General features: G+C 38.5%; 1 long non-coding RNA gene across 5 annotated transcripts in view; it reads right to left on the reverse strand.

Annotated features, from left to right (window-relative positions):
* Positions 1-1417: 1417 nt before the first annotated feature.
* The window catches only part of LOC147375705 (uncharacterized), a 94659-nt gene continuing 79136 nt past the window's right edge, over positions 1418-16940 (reverse strand). For 4 of the 5 annotated variants that reach the window (XR_015160367.1, XR_015160364.1, XR_015160370.1 and 1 more), the window contains 2 exons: positions 10261-10457; positions 1418-4524 (listed from right to left, as the gene is read on the reverse strand). This is a non-coding gene — a long non-coding RNA (uncharacterized LOC147375705). The remainder of the gene's footprint in view (positions 4525-10260; positions 10458-16940) is intronic. The other variant, XR_015160369.1, reaches the window with a different exon arrangement.

Genomic DNA, 16940 nt, shown 5'->3' on the forward strand with positions numbered 1-16940 from the left:
TCTGGCATTGAGTTGTATGAGTTCTTTATGTATTTTGGAAATTAATCCTTTGTCAGTTGTTTCATTTGCTATTATTTTCTCCCATTCTGAGGGTTGTCTTTTCACTTTGCTTATAGTTTCCTTTGCTGTGCAAAAGCTTTTAAGTTTAATCAGGTCCCACTTGTTTACTTTTGTTTTTATTTCCATTACTCTAGGAGGTGGGTCATAGAGGATCTTGCTTTGATTTATGTCATCAAGTGTTCTGCCTATTTTTTCTTCTAAGAGTTTTATAGTTTCTGGTCTTAACATTTAGGTCTTTAATCCATTTTGAGTTTATCTTTGTGTATGGTGTTAGGAAGTGTTCTAACTTCATTCTTTTACATGTAGCTGTCCAGTTTTCCCAGCACCATTTATTGAAGAGGCTGTCTTTGCCCCATTGTATATTCTTGCCTCCTTTGTTAAAAATAAGGTACCCATAGGTGCATCAGAGAAGGCAATGGCACCCCACTCCAGTACTCTTGCCTGGAAAATCCCATGGATGGAGGAGCCTGATAGGCTTCAGTCCACGGGGTCGCTGAGAGTCGGACACGACTGAGCGACTTCACTTTCACTTTTCACTTTCATGCACTGGAGAAGGAAATGGCAACCCACTCCATCGTTCTTGCCTGGAGAATCCCAGGGATGGGGGAACCTGGTGGGCTGCCAGACGTCTATGGGGTCGCACAGAGTCAGACACGACTGAAGCAACTTAGCAGCAGCAGCAGCATAGGTGCATGGGTTTATTTCTGGGCTTTCTATCTTGTCCCATTAGTCTATATTTCTGTTTTTGTGCCAGTGTCATACTATCTTGATGACTGTAGGTTTGTAGTGTAATGTGAATTCAGGAAGGATGATTCCTTGGCTCCATTTTTTATTTTTAAGATTACTTGGCTATTTGGGGTCTTTTGTGCTTCCATATGAATTTTGAAATTTTTTGTTCTAGTTCTGTGAAAAATGCCATTGGTAATTTGATAGGGATCGCATTCAATCTGTAGACTGCACTTGATAGTATAGTCATTTTCACAATATTGATTCTTCCTACCCAGGAACATGGAATATCTCTCCATCTGTTTATGTCATCTTTGATTTCTGTCATCAGTGTCTTATAATTTTCTGTGTGTAGTTATTTTGTCTCTTTAGGTAAGTTTATTCCTAGATATTTAATTCTTTTTGTTGCAATGGTGAATGGGATTGATTCCTTAATTTCTCTTTCTGATTTTTCATTGTTAGTATATAGAAATGCAAGTGATTTCTGTGTATTGATTTTGTATACTGCAACTTTGATAAATTCACTGATTAGCTCTAGTAATTTTCTGATACTACCTTTAGGGTTTTCTATGTACAGTATCATGTCATCTGCAAACAGTGAGAGCTTTACTTCTTTTCCAATCTGGATTCCTTTTATTTCTTTTTCTTCTCTGATTGCTGTAGCTAGAACTTCCAGAACTATGTTGAATAATAGTGGTGAAAGAGGACACCCTTGTCTTGTTCCTGATCTTAGGGGAATGCTTTCAGTTTTTCTCCATTGAGAATAATGTTTGCCATAGGCTTGTAATATATGGCCTTTACTATGTTGAGGTTTCCTAGTGTTAGATGGTAAAGCATCTGCCTGCAATATGGGAGACCTGGGTTTGGTCTCTCAGTCAGAAAGATCCCCTGGAGAAGGAAATGGCAACCCACTCCAGTACTCTTGCCTGGAAAATCTCATGGATAGAGGAGCCTGGTAGGTTACAGTCCATGGGGTCACAGAGAGTTGGACATGACTGAGCGACTTCACTTTTCACTTTATGTTGACATAGATTCCTTCTATGTCTATTTTTTGAAGAGTTTCAATCATAAATGGGTGCTGAACTTTATCAAAGGCTTTCACTACATCTGTTGAGATTATCATATGGTTTTTATCTTTCAATTTGTTAATATGGTGTATCACATTGATTGATTTGTGTATTTTGAAGAATCCTTGCATCTCTGGAATAAACCCAACTTGATCATGGTGTATGAGCTTTTTGATGTGTTGCTGAATTCTATTTGTTAAAATTTTGTTGAGGATTTTTGCATCTATGTTCATCAGTGATATTGGCCTGCAGTTTTCTTTTTTTGTGTGTTCTTTTTCTGGTTTCAGTATCAGGGTGATGGTGGCCTCATCGAATGAGTTTGGAAATGTTCCTTCCTCTGCAGTTTTTTGAAGAGTTTTAGAAGGATAGGCATTAGCTCTTCTCTAAATGTTTGACAGAATTCTCCTGTGAAGCCATCTGGTCCTGGGCTTTTGTTTTATGGGAGATTTTTGATCACAGCTTCAATTTCAGTGCTTGTAATTGGGTTGTTCATAATTTCTATTTCTTCTTGGTTCAATCTTGGAAGATTGAACTGTTCTAAGAATCTGTCCATTTCTTTCAGGTTATCCATTTTATTGCCATATAGCTGTTTATAATAGTCTCTTATAATCCTTTGTATTTCTGCATTATCTGTTGTAACCTCTCCTTTTTCATTTCTAATTTTGTTGATTTGATTCTTCTCTCTTTTTTTCTTGATGAGTCTGGCTAAAGGTTTGTCAATTTTGTTTATCTTCTCAAAGAACCAGCTTTTAGTTTTATTAATCTTTACTATTGTTTCTTTCATTTCTTTTTCATTTATTTCTGCTTGGATATTTATGATTTCTTTCCTTCTACCAATTTTTTTTCTTCTTTTTTCAGTTGTTTTAGGTGTAAAGTTAGGTTGTCTATTCGATGTTTTTCTTGCTTCTTGAGGTAGGATTGTATTGCTATAAACTTCCCTCTTAGAACTGCTTTTGTGGCATCCCATAGGTTTTGAGTTGTCATGTTTTTGTTGTCATTTGTTTCTAAATTTTTTTGATTTCCCTTTTGATTTCTTCAGTAACCTGTTGGTTATTTAGAAATGTGTTGTTTAATCTCCGTGTGTTTGTGTTTCTTACAGTTTTTTGCTGTTGTTGTTTGTAATTGATATCTAGTCTCACAGCATTGTGGTTGGAGAAGATGTTTGATATGATTTCAATTTTCTTAAATTTACTGAGGTTTGATTTGTGACCCAAAATATGGTCTATTTTGGAGAATGTTCCATGTGCATTTGAGAAGAAGGTGTATTCTTCTGCATTTGGATGGAATGTCCTGAAGATATCAATGAGATCCATCTCATCTAATGTATCATTTAAGACTTGTGTTAAATGATACATTTAACTTATTAATTTAATTTATTAACTTATTAATAACTTATTAATTTCTGTTTTGATGCTCTGTCCATTGGTGTGAGTGAGGTTTTAAAGTCTCCTACTATTATTGTGTTACTGTCAATTTCTCCTTTTATGTCTGTTAGTGTTTGTCTTATGTATTGAGGTGCTCCTATGTTGGGTGCATAGATATTTACAATTGTTATGTCCTCCTCTTGGATCCTTGATCATTATGTAGTGTCCTTCCTTATCTCTTGTACTATTATTTATTTTAAGGTCTATGTTGTCTGATATGAAGATTGCTACTCCAGCTTTATTTTGCTTCCCATTTGCATAGAATGTATTTTTCCATCTTCTCACTTTCTGTCTACATGTGTCTTTAGGTCTGAAGTGGGTTTCTTGTAGACAGTATATATATGGGTCTTGTTTTTGTATCCATGCAGCCAGTCTGTGTCTTTTGGTTGGAGCATTTAATCTGTTTACATTTAAAGGAATTATATATGTTCCTATTGCCATTTTCTTAATTGTTTGGGGTTGATTTTGTCGATCTTTTTCTTCTCTTGTATTTTTTGACTATATAAGTCCCTTTAACATTTGTTATAAAGCTGGTTTGGTGGTACTGAATTCTCTTAACTTCTGTTTGTCTGAAAAGCTTTTTATTTCTGCATCAATTCTGAATGAGATCCTTGCTGGGTAAAGTAATCTTCATTATAGATTTTTCCCTTTCAGTACTTTAACTATATCCTGCCATTCCCTTCTGGCCTGCAAAATTTCTGCTGAAAGTTTTTTTACATTTTGTTTTCAAGGTTTATTTGATCATCTTTACTATCATTATTCTGAATTCTTTTTCAGGTAGTTTGCCTATTTCCTCTTCATTTATTTGGATTTCTGTGTTTCTCATTTGTTCTTTCATTTGTGTAGTATTTTTCCACCTTTTCATTATTTTTTTTAAACGTATTGTGTTTGAGGTCTCCTTTTCCTAGGCTTCAAGGTTGAATTCTTTCTTCCTTTTGGTTTCTGACCTCCTAAGTTTGGTCCAGTGGTTTGTGTAAGCTTAGTATAGGGTGAGATTTGTGCTGAGTTTTTTTGTTTGTTTGTTTCTTTTTCCTCAGATGAGGCATCCTACACAGGGTGCTACTGGTGATTGGGTGATGCCAGATCTTGTATTCAAGTGATTTTCTTTGTGTGAGTTCCCATTATTTGATACTCCCTAGGGTTAGTTCTCTGGTAGTCTACGGTCTTGGAGTCAGTGCTCCCACTCTGAAGGCTCAGGGCTTGATCGCTGGTCAGGAATGAAGATTCCACAAGTAGTTGTTATGGCACTAAGTGAGATTAAAACAAATACCCCCAAATGAGAAACCAACGAGGAACCCCAGACAAATGGCAGTTACAAAATCAGGCAAATGATAATTAAAATAATGGAATATATACATATACACCCATAAGCAAAGTCAAAACAGTCCAACAAAAATAGTAGATTGACCTGATGAACAAAGAAAATCATAAATTATATTTACCAGTTTAGAACGAAACTAACTAAAGCACAAACTAGAAAACAAAACTAAAGCAAAGTGCTAAGTGGGAAATAAAGCAATGAAAACAAAACTAACAAATACGTTGAGAGGAAAGGAAAGAAAGAAAAGAAAGAATAGATATGCAAAGCTAAATAGAGGTAGATGAAGAAGATTTATATACATTAAAGATTAACTTCAAGGGGAAAAGAACAGTAGGAAAGGCAAACAAAGGAATAAAAAATATAATAGGTTTATAAGATTAAAATTTAAAAAAGAGAAAAGAAGAGAAAAAGAAAAACTCCACAGAACTGCAAAAGCCCAACATAGAGGCAGAAGTTTATAACAATAATAAAAAATGTGACTGAAAAAAAAAGTTCAAAAGCTTAATTAGATTTCATAGTGCCAATAAAATCGACAACTACAACAGAGGGGGAAAAAAGGACCCCCCCCAAAAAATCCAAAACAATCTATAGAACAAGTCAAAACATAAGAATAATAAATGTTTTTCTTGAGTCACTGCTGTCCGAGCCCTTTTCCCTTGCTGGGAGTTACAGTCCACCTCACATCCCTAGGGTGCCCTCCAACACTGTGCTGATCTCTGAATCTACAGTGCGGCCTGTTCAAACTCTAATCTGGTCCTACGCTTGTGTGTTCTTGCCTCCAATGTCCACAGCTATCAGAACTAGTGCGTTTTCTTTTATGGGAGCTCTCAATCTCCGTTTATATATTCTATAGACATGGAGTCTGCCTAGTTGATCATGTGGATTTAATCTGCTGCTTGTACAGCTGATGGGAAGGTTTTGGGTCTTCTTCCTTAGCCACACTGCCCCTGGGTTTCAATTGTGATTCTATTTCCACCTCTGCATGTGGGTCATCCCCTGGGGTTTGCTCCTGATGCTGCCCTGGAGGACTTGGGTTTGCCCCTGTGAGGGTCAGGTGTGGAGGTGGTGCATCTGCTTGAGTCGCAGGGGTTCTGGCAGCACCAGGTACTCAGGGGAGTTGGTGGCTAGGGTGGCAGGAAATATAGTGCTCCAGAAAGGTATGGCAACCAGTATTGGCCATTACACTCCAGTATTCCTGTCTGGAGAACCCCTCTACCTAACAGAGAAGCCTGGCAGGCCACAGTCAATAGGATCGCAAAGAGTTGGACACGATCAAAGCAACCCTGCGTGTATAGATGCAAGACATTTTTTGCCTGTGGCAGCTCTGCCCCAGTGAGAGTTGAGTGTGAAGGTGGCACAGCTGCTTGGTTTGCAGGGACCCTGACGGCACCAAGTGTGCAGGGGCATGGACTGCCTCCACCGCAGGAGTTATGGCCCTATTGGAGTCTTTTTTTGAGCCTCTTGTAGCTGGTGATCAGAAGGCCTCTTTGGCCAGTCTTTCTCCATAACTCTGCCCATTCAGGCACTTAGAGGGCTCCCTTGCCTGGGGCCCTTCTCTGGTGCATCGGGCACATAGAGGGGCCCCCTGGCTGGGGTCCTATTCTGTAGTTCAGTGCATCAGGCCTTTGATGGGCCTGCCTCTCTATTGTTCAGCTGCTGATGCTGGTGTGTAGGAAGAGAGACACTATGGTGATGGCTCCACTCCTTATGTGTGACTCAGCAGTATCACCTTGCTTCCATGGCTGCCCAGCTTTCCTCCACAGGCATTTCCCGCCACAATCTCCTCCTTCACATCCCCTCTATCCATCTCTCCGCAGTCAACAGCAGCCCTTGCTCTGTGATTGCTCCCTAAACTCCAGCTCCCAGCTGATGTGCCTTCCAGGGGCACCTGAGTCCCTGTTCAGGGTATGTATGGCTGCAGCAAGGACTGTCTGATTCTCATTCCATTTAGGCTGCCACAGGTCAGCTGTTTCACTCTCAGCCTTAAATGCTTCTCCTCTGACTCAGACAATTGTCCTGATGTGGGGATCAGACCCCTGCTTCGGTTCCCCCACCTGCTGAGGGCAGGTCCAGTCCTACTAACACTCTTGTTTTTTCCCTCTAGTTCCTTCATCCTACCGAGTTTTGTGTGGCTCTGTATATTCTTTTCTGCTGGTCAGGTACTCCTGTCCGCTCTCAGCTGGTGTTCTGCATGCACTTCTGTGTCTGACGGTATATTCCTGATGTATCGTGGAGAGAGATGTACTCCACGTCCACCTACTCCTCCGCCATCTTGTTCTCCCTCCTCCCCCGAAGATGCAAATTACATTAGTAAAACATACAGCTATGAAATATTTTTTGCTATGTCATTGCTTACAAATAATAATCAGCAAACACCTGACTGTTGCTTATTAGACATGTTATATAGGCCATTCTTAGCACATTCATGTATATGGAGTTTAAGAGAAGGGTACTTGTGTAGAAGAAGATTTAGTGATCTTTAAAACTGAGTTCAAATAGTTATTCTTCTCAGAAATGGGAAAGAATCAAGAATGAGGAAGAGAGAAAAAGTATGGTCACAAAATACTTCTGGACAACCTCACCAAAACCAAAATAATAGAACTTGTGCTACTTTATCAGCCTGAGCTTTACTGCCTGAAGGAAGAGAAGGCAGAGGGGAGAGACAGAGTGAAAGTAGATGGATAGAACAATGTGTCCTTAAAATATAGCTTAAATCGGATTCGGGGATAACGGGGAGAGAGCAGCCAAAATCAAACCAAGCTCTAAGTCCAAATGACTGGGTAGAAATATAATACTGTTAGCTGAGATAGGGTAGAAGATAACTTAGGATGGGGTAAGAGTTTATTTTAGTATACATTATAGTTGGAGACTGGTGAGATACATAGGTTAAAATTATAAGCAGGCATCCAATAAAGAAGTTGAGGTGAAGAGAGATCTGGGAGCTTTTTTGAGAATTATTTATGAGAGAGAGGAGGCATAGGGAGAATGAGCAAGGACAGAATGATGGAGACCACTCACATTCAGAGACACAAGGACAAAGATGATCACTAAAATATGAGTGGTCATAAAAAAACAGATTAGTGGTTGCCTAAGGCTGGGAGGGATGCGTGATTGGACAGGGTGGCTAAGGAATGTAGAGTTTCTTTTCAGAGGTGATGAAAATGTTTTAAAATTGACTGTGGTGATTATTGCACAATTCAGTGTATATTGAATATAAAAAGCCATTGAATTGTACACTTTGGATGAGTGAATTGCATATCCATAAAGTTTTCAAAATTTTAAAAAATATATTATTGGTCAGAAAGAGATAAAGTAAACCAAGGCGGTGAGGTGGTAGAATCAAGAGGAGGGCAAAGTCAACTGTTCCATGTGCTAGAAGAAAGATAACGCAATGATATGAACCCAAGGACAGTATGCTAGGAGAATGAAGTCAGATTTTAAGATACTAAGTAATGAGCTGAACAATGAAAAATTAAAGTTAAGAAATACTTTATACTGACTTTTTAGATGGTTGTGGAGTGAAGGAGAAAGATAGGATAACAGTGATATTCCATCATATTTACATTCCACTTTAGGGCAACCGTATACTGCCACCTACATTATCCTTTTTGATGGTATCTCAAGGAGATAGTCTTATAGGTAGATAAGTAGGGGGAGATGCATCAGAGGAATAACTGGAAATACAGATAGACATTGAAGAAATGGATGGAGTTAGTTTTCTATGGTAGTGAAAGAGAGAAGAATTTAGTGCTGGGAAAGGGTAGGTATTTTTAAAATTAATTCTATTTTATTTTAATGTAATTATATCCCCATCCATACAGGTCACAAAACTAAATACCTAGGAGTCATCATAGACTTCTTCTTTATTTCTGATCTCTTATGTCCGATGACTGTGCTATGCTTAGTCACTCAGTCGTGTCTGACTCATGACCTCCTCCAGGAGATCGTCCCAACCCAGGGATCAAACCCAGGTCTCCTGCACTGCAGGTGGATTCTTTACCAGCTGAGCCACCAGGGAAGCCCAAGAATACTGGAGTGGGTAAAGCCTGTCCCTTCTCCAGGGCGTCTTCCCAACCCAGGAATCAAACCAGGGTCTCCCGCTTTGCAGGCAGATTCTTTACTAGCTGAGCCACCAGGGAAGCCCAAGAATACTGGAGTGGGTAAAGCCTGTCCCTTCTCCAGGGCATCTTCCCAACCCAGGAATCAAACCAGGGTCTCCCGCTTTGCAGGCAGATTCTTTACTAGCTGAGCTACCAGGGAAGCCCCTAACTGGATTAGAGTTGCTTTCAAATGTTGTATTAGTTTCTTCTATACAGCAAAGTGAATAGTCACATGTATATGTATATCCTCTCTTCCTTGGATTTCCTTCCCAATTAGGTCACCACAGAGCATTGAGTAGAGTTCTCTGTGCTATACAGTAGGTTCTCATTAGTTATGGTGGCTCAGACAGTAAATAATCTGCCTGCCATGTGGGAGACCTGGGTTCGATCCCTGGCTCAGGAAGATTCCCCTGGAGAAGGCAATGGCCATCTACTCCAGCATTCTTGCTGGGAAATTCCATGGACAGAGGAGCCTGGTGGGCTATAGTCCATGGGGTCGCAAAGAGTTGGACATGACTGAGTGACTAACATTTTATACATAGTATAAAATATAACACTTCATACATATACACATCCATAGTGATATATGCCAATCCCAATCTCCTAATCTCACCCCCCTCACCCCCTTGGAGGACACCTTTAATTTTGAAAAGAAAGAAGATAAGGTGAGTTGGTGAAAATATTTTTGAGGTAAAAATAAGGGAGATTCATGACTCAAGACCTGAAAATAATCAAGGTAACCTTGAATCAAGGGCCCAGCTGATAAGAGAAATGCGAAACAAGTACGGAAATGATGATGATGTTGGCATAAAGTCAAAACACTGACTCTCTACTAAGTCACTAGCTCTCCAGATCTCTTATATAATACAATAGTCCTCCCACTAATGCAGTGGTGAGTGGATATTGAAAGTACTGGAATCAAGAGCCAACAGTCTTAAATGACCTGGCAAAAGCATTAGGAGAAGCTCATCCACTATAAATTCAATTCACAAATCTGCTTTCAGCTCCCACGCCCAGTCCACTCTATAGGAAGCAAAATGTTAAGTAAATTGTTAGAATAATGCATTCCCACAGGACATGACATCCTAAAGTTTTTAAAACAACAGAAATGTCACCTTCAACCACCCTCTTTAGAGGCTCTGCTTTTTCTAAGATAGTACTCACGTGTTTATAACTTTCTTCATTAAAAGGTATGTATACTAAGAAATAAATTCAAGTTTTTACTCTATGAGCCAACATCCTGAGAGAGGAAAATATGATAGGCTTTCTTCCTTGGATACAAAGTTCATGTGACATGTCCACTCAGGCCCTGTGGTATCTTAGCCAGACATCCAGAGATTCTAGCATTTTGGTTCTAGTGACTTAGTAGAGAGTCAGTGTTTTGACTTTATGCCAGTTTGTAGAACCAACTCTACCACTAAAATACTAATTATTCTATTACCTCTTACAGAAGGTAAAGGTTACTCTCTCGGCATGCTTGATGCATCTCTTTCCACAGGAATCAAATTCGAATGAACTGGAATTTCATTTCATTAGAAATTCAATTCAACCAATCATATTACCTCATCTTCCTGGTTGTAACTGGTTTGAGGAGAAGTATGTGACTTAAGTTGGTCCCATGCAAATTATGCTTGAAATTTTTTTCAGATTGGAGCCAAAAAGGAAGAAACCTTCTTTCTTTGCTGATGGAAGAGCTGCTTAGATGAGAAGAGATCAAGGTTGCTAGGAGCCATGACCCCCATGGCATGGAGAAAGCCATCTGCAAAGAATACCAGACAAACTAGTTAGAAATAGAGAGGGAATCCTGAAAATGTTCTTGCCACAGAATCCAGACATCACCAGAACCTTCAGAATGTTCACTACATCCTGTGTTTGGGTTATACCAGCCTTTTGGAAGGGCAAGTTAGGGTTCAGTCATTGGCAAACCAAAGTGGTCCAACTTGTGCAAAGGATATCTTATACTTACAGTGTGTTCAATAAATACATACTGATTACCTGGTTGCTTTGATGTCAGTGTTCTTTCCGTACTTTTTGCTTCTGCACTTTCTTTGTGTCCTACGACTTCATTCTCAATAAGGTTTGATCAAAAGCAAGCCTCCAATTTCCTAGTAATAACTGCGTACCATAGCCCCCAACCTTGACCAAAGTCATTTAATATGTCTGTGCTTCAGTTTCTTGATTTGTAAAGTATGGCAAATAATAACAGCAGCTACTTGTTTAGCCATCTACCGTATTTCAGGTACTGGCCTAATGCTTAACATATATTATTCTAATTTTTACAGCAATTTTCTAACACATTCATAATGATCCCCATTTAATAGATGAGGATGCTGGGATGCAATGAGTTTAAATGAGTTAACCAAGGTCATACAGTTTGAGCGACATAATTCTGATTCACACCCAGGTTTGTCTGAGCCTGTGCTCTTTCCAATGTCCCATGATGCCCTGCTTATTCAAAAAGCTTGTGTGCATAATAAGATAATGCAGGTAAAGTTGAAAATGGTAAAAATCATTCTCCAATTGACAACAAAAATGTGGAAGTGGACCTAAATATTAACAAGGAAGATTTAGGTTAAGGAGAACATTCTAACTACCTCATTATGGCATAGGAAGAATAATTGAAAAAGTGCTGAATCTCATATATATGAGAAATTTTATGAAGAGAGAAAGTGCAGCCATGATTCTGTTCCATGTCTGAAGCCTCAGTAAAACTCAGAAGGATATAAGTAGGGAAGCTTTTCTAAGCATGGGAGAACTGAAGTTCTTCTCATTTTTGCCATTGAACCATTAATACCTAAGACTTGGCATTTCCTTCGTGGTCCTATTAATGCAGTATGCTCATACGATATGAAGATTTTGACTTACAGATCCAAATGATAATATCAGCAGTGTTTGAAAGGAACAAACATATAGTAATGCTGTATATGTATCATTAAAATATATACAAATCCTATTTTGATCTATGATCACTATCTTGTCTTAATTCTCAAATTTAGCTCACTTTAATCATGTACCTCATCATTTGTCTTTTAATGACAGCTTAAATTGAGAGTTTTAAGTGGCTCAGCAAAACATAATGCAAATGGGGGGGCGGATAATTCCAGTTTATTAGTGTTATACATATTGAGGAAAACCTATTATTTTTTTCCCTCTAGATTCAGAAAGAAAAAATAAACCATTTATTTCTTGGTATTCTGCTGCCATAGGTAGGTTCACTTATCTTTTAACCTATATTGTATGACTGTTGTACAAGTGTAGGTCCTATGGAGTTGCACATTAATCTTTACCAGTAAAATAAGCATCACAGGGTTAATACCAGTTTGGCTGAAAGAATTATGCAGTAGAATTATTTATAAGGGAAAGTGGTGACTTAGTTTAATTTATTCAATATTTTTCTTTTGAAGCATCTCATTACTTTTAAAATCATTTCATAATCCTTTATACATGAGCCAATGAAATATTTTGAGCTCTAAAGAAAAGCGTGAAGTCTATATGATAAATCTGAACAACAAAAGCACTTGTAACTTGTTTTGTAAGTTTCATGCCTTATTTTCCATTTTTGACACCGAAAAGTGCATTTTCTGTCAACTGTGAGCAAATTTCCCTTTTGCCTTTAATGAAAATAGTGCATTAAGTAGCCAACTGCTGCAGAATTACAGAGCAAGTTAGCTAAAGGTGGATCACATTGGACTACCACTCAAAGAAACAAGATGCATAGCAGATGGAAGTCACACGTGTGGCTTTAGGGAGAGCACACCTGTGCCAGATGCATGCCACTTTTCAGTAGCTGCCAAATGTGCCTTTAATTAAGAACATCTCTAATTTTTTTCTTCAGATCAAGTCAGCATTTGGGGGTGGGATCAGGGCAGGGGACTCTGGGGTGCAAATATCTGGTGAAACCCACCAGAGAAGAAGCCTTCGTTTGTCAAAGTGACACGAATAACTTTAGTTGAAACATGTTTGTGTATATATATATGTGCATTTGCCTTTGTTTAGTAGCACGGTTATTAGCTAAAATAATTGTCCAAAAAATTGCTCTGTCAGTCTCACTTTGATGTAAACACAGCGCGGTCTACACATCTAATACGACCTTTGTGCCCAACCGTGTTCGCAGGTGATCTTTGTACTCTGTGTGCAGCAGTATTTGGTTTCCATTTAAAGTGAAAATAATGGCTGTTATTTTTCTGGCATTACTAAGATAAACCGAAAAATAATAAAGAAAAATGCCTTACAAAAAAAAAAAGAAGGAAAAGACTCAGTCTATGCATTGAATGACATTTTGTAGTAAAACTCTGATGCTCTTCAAGCTGTAATGACTACTCCAAACAACTTCAAGGAAACCACATTATAAATACCTATTTTATGTCCATTTTCTTCATTAGCTGTGAGTACTTTGGGAACAGAAATTGTGTCCTACTCATCTTTTTATCTCTAGAATCTAACATAGCTGAAATATGGCATAGGTTACATTATCATTTTCATAGGTCCTTGGAACTTTAGTCTTCATAGACTTCTTCCATTAAAAAACATATTAAAAATTGTATTTTATTACCATGTTGTTACAAAGGTAAATATATTAGCATTACATATTTTAATATTTTTTTAACCTAAAAGTTAATTTTTATTTGCACAGCTAATTTGCATAGCTCCCTAAAAGTATTGTGGCCTCCAGGCACTGTGCCTATCTTGCCTGTATGTGTTAAATATAATTTTGTTAAATTAATGAAATGAATAAATAATTTTAAATTAACACCTACCTGATAGCATGATTCTTAGAGCTTCTATAATGGAGTAATGCCCGGCTTAAAATAGTTTTCAAAACAACTAATTAATAAAATCATCACAAAGTACTAACATTCATTTAATCTGAAGCCAACTATTGAAATGTACCTCTGCAAACAAAATTAAAACCCAAGAGCAGTGCAGAAGCCTGTCAAAGTGGCAAAATAAATATTTTAAAATAATAACAGAGGTTGCTGTAATTCTGAACAAATAGAGCCCACCTCTTAAAACAGTGAAAAGTAAATAGTTTCTTTTTGAAATTCTGACATTCCAAGAGAGTCAGTTCATAAGGTGGATACTTTAAAAAATGTGGGCTTATACTTGGAGCCGCATGGTTATTGACTATAATTTAGTTAAACGTGTGCCCAGAACTCTGGCCCTGTTGCCTTTCACAACATTGCTTTTGGAACTCAGCACTTCTCCACTGTTGTTTCCAGAGACATCTTTTTTATATAGAAAATTGACTGATGAAATCTTAGGCATGAATAAATGCTAATGTATATAATAAATTAAAATGCTGTCATTGTATAAGAAAGGTTTATTGGCTAACTGTGCTATTCCTTCTAGTAATTCAAAACCTAGTGTTTAATTTACAGAATGAAATGGGGAAATCAATTATTCAGTTTGTAGTATGGCAAAACTGGTTTTCAAAATAATGTTTTGGGAGGCAACCAGGCTGATTTCTCCACAACTTAAAATGTAGGGTCAAATCTGAACAGTTTTTTCCCACTTCAAAATGTATTGAACAATGTTCAAACTATGAGGAAGCATTTTTGGATTGCTTGGACAACGTTGTGTGCAAATTAGTACCTGGATAATAATTCAGATTCACCCTTCCAAAAAGGATATCATACATATAAAGTGGAGCTAGTATTTATGGGATGGACATTTACCAGAATAGCTCTTAAAGGCTACATTATAAAAGTGCATTAAAGTTGCCTAAATTAATTAACCATTGAAACTGAAATGCATTCAGCTAATGGATTCTGCCTTCCCAGAAAGTGCCCTCTTTTAATAATAAAAAAGCAGAAAAACATGTTTTTTCCTTCTCTTTTTCATAACATCTAGCCTCCTGAGTAACAGCGGGAGGAAGAAGGGGACTGCCCAGACATGGCCTGGGCCATCAAGAGAGAGAGGTGGTCCAGAGATCAGACACTCTTGCATCTCCTCTCCAAGGGCAAATGGGCCGTCTCAGCAGCTGCCATATCCTTCTGCCCTTCGAAACAGAAAACCCTGCTAGAGTTTCAAACTTACCTCCTGAATCACATTACCAAACTGGCAGCCTTGCCAGATCCCTGTCAATGCCTGTTATATGTGAAGGTGGTGAAGGCTTTGAGGGGCTTGTGAACAGGAAAGGGTATTTGTGTTTGGGAGGGGGCACCACCTGGCTTAGCTACCTGCCATCCACTGGGTGGTTCTGGAGGTGAAACGAATACAACAGAGGAGGAGGACACCCAAGATTACTTGGTCCATCTCATGCTAGCAGGGAGAATCCCTGTGCATGGTTGAACTCATAAGGGGTCTTGTATTGAGTGTGCTAGTTATCCCAAGGCACATACTGCAGAGTTCCAAAGATCGAGGTTGTGGACTCAACTCACAGTTATTCAGGCAGCCTTTCAGCCAAACAAGCCCTGTATTTTCCCACATTCCCCAAACGACATCCTCCTCTGGTCATCTTATTGCTGGTGAGCCATTCCAGCAGAGGGCAGGCAGGGGAAAGGAGAGGAGCCATATATTACAGCGTGTGTCTAGAGTGTTCTGAACAAGTTAAGACAAATTTTCTGGATTACTAAGAACAACAAAGGTCTTTCTGTCCAAATATTTTTTCTCCTGTCTGTCTGTATAAGGTGTTGCCAGTTTTGGGGAGCCCCTCTCTCAAGGAATTCACAGTCTGGTGTGGGAAGGCAAAAGAAAGACACGGAATAGTGAAAGAGCCAGGCTCAAAAGTCATCCCAAGTAAATTCATGAGTTTCAAGAGAAGGAAGAGAGTCTTTGGGTACAGCATTTATAGATTAAAAGTATAAATATCAATAAACAAAGAGTACAGAGTAGTGAGAGTCAGTGTTTGGGCAAATGTAATTGTTGAAAAATACGCTGAACAGGTTTGGATGATAGTCTCACAGGGAAGATGTATATAGGCATCCCACTAGAATTTGGTTTAGGTAGGACAGATCTCATGGGATCTCATCTTAGTACCAGGCCTTTGTGGTCATCAGCGAGTGTTAAGGGACTGGAAGATTCAGGATTGGTTGGCATTCCAGAAGGAAAAAGTCTATATCTTTCCATATCATTCATTAATGTCTGTGTGACAATGTCGTGGGCAACTCACTGTGGGGAGATCTTCATCATATAAACAGGGCTGCAAAATTCATAGCCAAGGAATGTGGGCTGGAGAGGCACTCCCATCCCCAGCTGCTACCTGAACACCCAGGACTGGCTGGGAACCAAGCAGACATGCTGAAACCAGGAGCCTCAGCCACAAATGGCAATGTTACAGCCGCTTAATCCTAAATGAAAAGTAATTGCTTCTGGCTTCAAGAATAAAGGAAAAACAAGATCAGCCTTGGCCGAATCACATTTTTTTCTTCCAAAACAACCAAGCTATAGGCTGGGTTCTAAAACTTCCTTGGTATTTGAAAATGTGAGAAAATGCATGTTTTCTGTCAACATAATTTAAATCCAGCCAAGAGGACTCATATATACGAACACTTGAATACAAATACATTTTTGATTAAAATGATTAAGTCATATGTGCTTACTTTTAGCTGTAGAGGATGACATCTAAAATTTAATTTACCTGAATATAATTTTAGCAAGTTGGCCTTCAAAATAGCTGTTGCTTTTTTTTTTTGGAAGCTTTTCCTACTGAAAAGTCTCAGCAGAAGTTGCCAGAGCTCCTTTTCTGTATAGCTGAAATTGCACATGGAGAAATACAGAAGAATGAGGAGGAGTAAGCCATTTGACTACTTCTAATACATCCTCATTGATGATAATGTCTTCTCTATTAAAAAATTGATAAAAATCATAAAGAGACAGCTATGAGTTTAAATTACTGTTAGAAAAATCTAAAGACAACTTTAACCCACACCTGAGTATGTAATATTTGTGCTTTTATTTGTTTACCTCTCAAGGGGCTACAGAAAGTCAAACATCAGGATATTTTTTTAGGCAGAGTCTCCATTTCCTTAAGAGGAAGGGAGCAATGACAGAGTACAAACAGCAGGAATGAGAACAAACAAATCTTGTCTTTCATGTTCTAACTTTTAAATTATATGCATTAATTTAAAATATGTGTGGCAAACTCACCATGATGTACAAGAACAATTAAAATGTATCTTGTCTTCTGAAAATGTTAGTCACTCAGTTGTGTCCAACTCTGCAACCCCATGGACTATAGCCTCTGTCCATGGGATTCTCCAGGCAATAATACTGGAGTGGGTTGCCATTCCCTTCTCCAGGG

The sequence above is a fragment of the Bos grunniens genome, chromosome 3, assembly GCF_055505025.1.
Source record: "Bos grunniens cultivar Pamir isolate PY7600 chromosome 3, Bosgru_T2T1.0, whole genome shotgun sequence".
NCBI lineage: Eukaryota > Metazoa > Chordata > Mammalia > Artiodactyla > Bovidae > Bos > Bos grunniens.